Consider the following 7338-nt stretch of genomic DNA (forward strand, 5'->3'; position numbering starts at 1 on the left):
AGGGACGGGCCGGGGCTCCTCTTGGGGGGGGGGAGAGAGAGAGCAAGGCCCCCTCCCCCCCGTTGCAGCTCAGGAAACGGCCCCTTTCCTGCTGCCTTGTCCCCCCACCCCAAGCCGGCTTTTTGGCAGTGGGTTTCCGATAGCCCCCGTCACTGTTCTCCTCTGGCTCCTGTTTCTTGGGGGGGTGGGGGGGCTCCTCTGCCCTCCCCCCCCACACACACACCCTCTTCTGGCTTAGCACTTTTGACTGTATCGGCCCTCATCTATGCAAGGGGCGTGGCCTTGGGGGGGCACAGGGCACGCCCTCACGCCAGACTGCCTGCTCGCCCCCCCTCCAGGCGCAGAGGAGCCTCGCTGCCCCCCCCACCGTCCTTGGGGTGCCCCAGTGGCTGAGCACCCCCCCCGCCCGCCTCCCTGCAGCTGAATTGGAAGCCCCTCCCTGCCCCCCCCTTTGCCGATGCCCTTCCCTTGCGCTCTTAAGCATTGGCTATGTAAGGGGGGGGGCTCCTTCAGTCTCCCCCCCACCCCACCGCATGCCCATACGCGTCTCGCTGCTTCCTCTGTCCCCCTCCCCCTTTTTCTGTGACCTTCCCCAAATAATCTCTTTTGGGAAATAATGTTAGTTTAATCAACCTGCTTTCTCCAACGGGCAAATCTTTTGCTCCCCCCAATCTCCCACCCACCCATTTCTCTTCCCCCATTTTAATTGTTTGGGGGTCTGGGGCGGTCTCTTTGCCCCCCACCCCCACCCCTCCCTATTACCCTGAATCAGGAATGCAGAACTTCTGAGCACGTGCAGAGTGCCAGGCCGTGTTGTCGCCAGAGCCTGCCTGGCTATTACGGAAAAGAGATGGACCCTCCGGCTGTTTGGGGTGGGGGGAAGGGAAACTCGGGGTGATGCCGCCATGCCTCCCTGAGCATAAACACCCCACACACCCCACCCCGACGGTGGCCATATCCTGTCAGAAGTGGGCTACGGGCCGCCCGCCCCATGCCAGACGCGGCCTTCCCACAGCCTGCCAAGCCGGGGCCTCTGCCCGAAACGGACTTTTTTTAAGTTTCCATAGGTTTGAATCCTAGTTAGGTTTCTCTGTGGCTTCTGCTCGGCCGGGTTAATAAAACACAGCTGTTGTGTTTGCATTACGTACCACGCGAATAAACCATGGATTGTGGTTTCAGGTGGCAGTCTGGTTTCTCAAAGGATCCCCGCACAGACACACGCACCCAGACCGGCTGGTGCTTTGCCAGGAGTCTTCCGACTTAGCCCTTTCGACGACTTGTGGACTTCAACTCCCAGAATTCCTCAGCCAGGCTGGCTGAGGAATTCTGGGAGTTGAAGTCCACAAGTCGTCAAAAGGGCTAAGTCGGAAGACAACCCGCACCCCGGTCGGGAAAGAAGGCTGCAGTTCTTCCTTTGCCCACTGGGGGGCAGGCAGTCGCACCCTCTCCGGCGAGGGAATGGTCCCCCTCTGCTCTCCCCCCTCCCCAACAAGCTGGTCTACTACTTGGCGGGACCGTCCCTTGGCCTCCCGGTCTGGCAGCGCTGGAATTGGGGTGGGCGCATCTCTGCATCCCAAAAGCCAGTTGTGGGGGGGGCCTTCAGTCCATCCTCGGCCCCCCCTTTTCCACAAAATTCCCTGCGTGCCGTCGGCTGGGAAGGGCGGGCGGGTCTCCCAGCTGCCTTTCCCCCCCTCCCCCGGCCAGCGTGGAGGGAGGGGGGCTCCTGAGCGCGTGCAGAGCGCGGGGGGGGGGGGCTCTGCGGCCGGTCCCCGCCACACCCGCAGCCCAGAATAGCCGGCCGCCGCATTCCTCGCCGCCCGGCCGGGACCCCACCCAGGGCGTCGGCGGAGGAGGGGGCGGGTCTCGGCATTTCCCCCCCCTACATTGCCCAGGGTCTGCCTTCCTTCCCCCTCCCACCCGCCTCGGGATCCTGGTGGGGGTCTCTCCCCACGCGAGCCGGGGAAGCGGGTGGGTTTTTTGGGGGGGGACGGGGGAAGCGAAGGCGCTCTGCTCGCGCTCAGAGGTGCCGAAGCGGAAGGACCGACTGCACACCTCGGGGGGACCCCCGCGCGGCGGAGACCGAGCCGAGGACGGGGCTCGCTCGCTCCCCACGTCTCCCGTGGGGCTTGCCGCCCGTCCCCAGCCCAAGACGGTGCCAGCACCCCTGGCCTGCCTCTGCAAGGACGAGTCTGTGTGTGTGTGGGGGGGGGTTCCTCTCCGGGACCCATTTTCTGAGCTTAGCCCCCCCTCCCCTTCGGCAAGGGGGGCAGAGATGGGAGGACATGCCCTCCCCCCCCACCACCATGGAAGACGTGTTCCTTTGCATGTCCCTCCCATCTCTCCCCCCACTTGGTGAGGAAAGAAGCGCCCCCCCCCCGCGCAAGACAGCTGCAGCCCTTCCCCCTGTGCCGTAACCCCCCCCCCTCCCTCGCTCGGACGGACGGACGGACGGATCCCAGGAAGAAGGCTGTAATTAGGCAGGGTGGAGTGGGGCGGCCGCAGGACCCCACCCACCCCAAGGCCGGTCCCTGGAGCGAGGGCTGCCCTCGCCGGCCGGAGCCCCCCTCCCAGGGACGCCCCCCCTTCACCTGCCTTTGGCCGGCCTCTTGCCCCTCGTCTGGCCTGGCTTGGGTCTCGCCTGGGCATCGTTTGTGTGAATAGCCTTGACTTTCTCCATCTCCCTGAGCTGGGACAGCCGCGCTTCGGTGACCAGCCTGGCCAGGGAGGTGCAGGGGGTGGGCGGCACACCTGGGTGCCTCGAGGCCCAGACAGCCTGGGGGGGCTCCCTTTGCTGAGGCTGGGAATGGTGGGGGGGCTTGGAAATGGGGTGTGTGTGCTGCGGGATTGCTGAAGAAGCAACGGCGTCGGCCTTTTCTGCAGCTGCCTCACATCTGTGGCTCGTGTCTGTCTGCCTGCCTCCTGCCTTGCTTACCTTTGCAAAGATCTTTCCTGTGGGTGCCGTGTGCCCCTCGCCCACCCACCCCCTTTCCCCAAACACTTGCCTTTGTTTCCCCTCCCCCAAGCTTAAAAAAGTGTTGTCTGAATGCAGCAAACGCCTCTGGGGGGGGACAAGAGCAGCTTGGAGAAGGATTAAGCATCTCCCACACCTGGTCCCTTTACAGACTGGTGGACTTCAGCTCCCAGAATTCCTTTCAGGCCGGGCTAGCTGGGGAATTCTGGGAGCTGAAGTCCACAGGCTTTAAAAGCGGCCAGGTTCGGGGAATCCTGGCTTAGCTCCGTAGTGGGGGGGGGGAATGCTGGGGCCTGGGGCCACTGGCTTCTCTTCTGGAAGAATCCGGAAGGCTCCGGAGAGCCGACTCCCAGGTGGGGAACTTGCATAGGTGAGGGGGAGGAAGCTCCACGTTGCAAAGTGGGGGGAGAATTGGGGACCCGGGCGGGGTCCCCTGAGGCTACTCCGCAAGGAGAAGGGATCCTTCGTCTGCCTCGGGAGGGAGGGGCTGCCCCTCCCCGCCTGCCCCACCTCACACTGAGCCAGGCAGCCTGGTTTTGTGGCTTAACGTCTCCTCCGAATTGGAGTTTAAGCAACCATGTTACGCGATGCCAGCCTTTCCCTCCTTTGGCTGGGTTAGGATCTAGCTGGGAAGTGGAGTGGAGGTAGAGAGAGAGTGTGTGTGTGTGTGAGAGAGAGAGAGAGAGAGAGAGAGAGTGTGTGTGTCAGAGAGAGAGAGTGTGTGTGTGTGTGTGAGAGAGTGTGTGTGTGTGTGTGAGAGAGTGTGTGTGTGTGTGTGAGAGACAGAGAGTGTGTGTGAGAGAGTGTGTGTGTGAGAGAGAGTGTGTGTGTGTGAGAGAGAGACAGAGAGTGTGTGTGAGAGAGTGTGTGTGTGAGTGTGTGTGTGTGTGTGTGTGTGAGAGAGAGAGTGTGTGAGAGAGAGACAGAGAGAGTGTGTGTGTGTGAGAGAGAGAGAGAGAGTGTGTGTGTGTGAGAGAGAGAGTGTGTGTGTGTGTGTGTGTGAGAAGAGAGAGAGAGAGAGAGAGAGAGTGTGTGTGAAACAGCCCCTGCCTGTGACGGAAGTGGTGGCCGTTGTGCAGCTTCCAATGGCCGCCTTGCCTGCCTGTGGGGGGGGGGGCAGCCTGGATCCCCCCCCTGCCAGCACCTGCCATCCCAGGGGTCCATAAACCTGCCCCCTTTAAGACTTGTGGACTTCGACTCCCAGGATTCTGGGAGTCGAAGTCCACAAGTCTTAAAGGGGGCAAGTCTGGCGACCCTTAGGCTGGCTTGTTTCTTGCGGTCACACCGGTAGCCTCCCCTGCGCAAACACCCCCCCGCAGCCCCCCCACAGGACCTTCCCCCCCTCCTGAGGCAGGGAAATCTGAATTTTCCCAATAGTGCCTTTCTACAAAACTGTGCGAGAAGCCAGCCCGATGCTGGCTCACCCGGGACTCCTTGCTCCCTCCCCCCACCCCAAGTGAGCCCCCTCTGAGCTTGGGAGGATCTTTGTCCCAGCCCCCCACCCTGCTCCCCCCCCCAGGCCCGCCCCACGGCCAAGGACAGGAAGGCAGCCCAGCTAAATTCGGCCTCCTAATTACAGTGTCTCTTCTGAGCTCCCGGCTGGGGGGGGGGGCGGCGGCGGCTCCTGGCCGGTCCGGCAGAGGCCCAAGCGCATCTGTGTCCAGCTGTGGCCAGAGAAAATTTTCAGGGAAAACAGCTGTGGTCAGGGCAGGGCCGCCGGGCACAGCTGTGAGAAAGGGCAGCCTGGCGGAAAACAGGCAGCTATCCTGTGTGTGTGTGTGGGGGGGGGATTCCTGGCTGAAAATGGGGGGCCTGGTGGCGATGGGGAGGCCCTTTTGGGGGACAGCAACAAAGTCATCTCTGCACACACACAGACACACAGAGATACACACACACACAACCTCTCTGAGCGAGGTGGCACAATTGCGGCCTGTGGAACTCATGGCTGCTGGACGAGTTTAAAAGGGACCAAAAACTCATCGGGGAGGGGGGCAAATGGGGGGGGAACCCCCATACTGGCCCTGGGCTATTTTCCTCCCGGCTGAGGGGGTCCCTCCAGGCCCTTTTCTGGACTCCAAAATGGGATAGTTCCCCCCCCCCAATTTGTGTCCTGGAATTGTGTTGGCCGTTCAGAAGCTCTGCGTGGCCCCTGGGGTTTTCCTTTGGGGCAGCCAAGCCGGGACCTCTGGAGCAGAGCCGGGTGCAAGGAACCGGACCCACAGGTGTGAAGAGTTCAAGCTGCGCTGGCTGAGGGATTCTGGGAGTTGAAGTCCACAAGTCATAAAAGGGCCGAGTTTGAAGACACCCCCCCCATAGACAAAGCTCTATGCAGTTTAAAGAGGGGAGGGGGACTTGAGCTCTGGACCCTCGCATCTGTGCCAGACTCAAAGCTAATTCCACACTTGTGGGTCCACACACCCCCACCCACCCCCCGCGTGGCTGGGGATTCGCCAATGGGAGCCTCCCTTGCCAACGTGAGGTTCACCTCTCACTCCCCAAGGCAGAAGGCCCTGGAAAACCTCAGCCCTGACCCCCATCACACACACACACACACACACACACACACACACACACACAATGTCTCTCTTCCCTCTAGCTGTGGGATTCCCTTTCTGTAAGAGTCACAGAATAACAAAGTTGGAAATTGGAGGTCATCTAGTCCAACCCCCCGCTCAGGCAGGAAACTCTATACCACTTCAGACAAATGGCTGTCCAGTCCCTTCTTAAAAACCTCCAGTGTTGGAACAATCACAGCTTCTGGAGGCAGGTTGTTCCACTGGTTCATTGTTCTGACTGTCAGGAAGTTTCTCCTTAGTTCCAGGTTGCTTCTCTCTTTGGTCAGTTTCCAACCATCACTTCTTGTCTTTGCCTTCGGGCGCTTTGGAGAATAGCTTGACTGCCTCTTCTTTGGGGCAGCCCCTGAGATACTGGAAGGCTGCTATCGTGTCCCCCCTCATCCTTCTCTTCGTTAGTTGGAAGGGACCTTGGAGGTCATCTAGTCCAACCCCGCTCCTTCTCTTCATTAAAGTAGACATACTCAAGTCCAGCAACTTTATATATTTATTTATTTATTTATTTATTTATTTATTTATTTATTTATTTATTTATTTATTTATTTATTTATTTGGTTCATATACCGCCCTACTCCCAAAGGACTCAGGGCGGTTTACAAGGCAAAATTTAAAAAACAATACAATATAAAATTAAAATTAAAATTAAAATTAAAATTCTCTTCTCTGCCCTCTTTCTAGACGAGTCTCAGCGATTTTTAAAACTTTTGGCTCCTTGCCTTCCCTTTTCCGGCCTGCTTCTGGGACGCAGAAGAAGCAGCTCCCCACAGGAAAAAAAAAAAAGAAGCTGGGGGGGGCGAACCCCAACCTACCTCCCTCTTCTCTGCCCTTCCTTGCACCCAGCTCTGCCGGTGGGAAGGGCCATTGCCATGGCCATCTGGAGCTGCTCCCACCCTTTGCGCTACCTTGGGGGGAATTGCATGGGGAGGGGGTGCATTAGGGAGAAGGGCGGTATACAAATCAAATAAATAAATAAATAAATAAATAAATAAATAAATAAATTCTGGCCTGGAGCATTTGATCTGGACCCTCTTTCTTTGTGTGTGTGTGTGTGTGTCTTCCTGTCACACCCCAGGGACTTTAGCTGGGTCGGACTACAACTCTCATCATTCCCTGCCACGCGGCCCCCTCGGACTCGCAACGCAGGGTGCTGCTTGCCGCTGGGGCAGGTGCTGGGCGCGGGAAAAGCCCCCCCCCCGCTCCCCCCCAGATTGAGGGGAGGCTCTGGGTGTTCAACTTGGAGCTGCTGTGGTTGGGCTCACTTACTCGAGCTGGGCGCAGCCTGGAGGAGGGTCTCTGCTCCCAGCCTCCCCCCCTTCCCCCCCCCCCCCGCGTTGAAGAGGCGACTCTTTGGTGGGCTTTTAATGCTGTGGGTTTGAAGCGTTATTTTATCCCAGGGGTCTTCAAACTTGGCCCTTTTATGACTCGTGGACTTCAACTCCCAGAATTCCTCAGCCAGCAAAGCTGGCTGAGGAATTCTGGGAGTTGAAGTCCACGAGTCATAAAAGGGCCAAGTTTGAAGACCCCTGTTTTATCCCTTCCAAGGCCGTTTCCGTTCTTCAGCAGCCCCCCCCCCGGGCAGAAAAGATGGGGTTTCACTGAGAAGTGTGGGCTGTGCCCCCCCAAAAGAGGGAGGGGGTGAGGCTGGACACCCATCTGGCCCTGAAACGGTGGTCTCTTCTTCTTCTTCGCATCCCTGCGACCCCAACTTATCTGGGTCCGCTGGTTCCTTCGGGGGGGGGGGTGACGGTCTCTGTAGTAGGTGGGTGTGGGGGGCTTGTGCCCGGCAGCTGCTTT

Source organism: Vipera ursinii, assembly GCF_947247035.1.
Source record: "Vipera ursinii genome assembly, chromosome: 2".
Lineage (NCBI taxonomy): Eukaryota > Metazoa > Chordata > Lepidosauria > Squamata > Viperidae > Vipera > Vipera ursinii.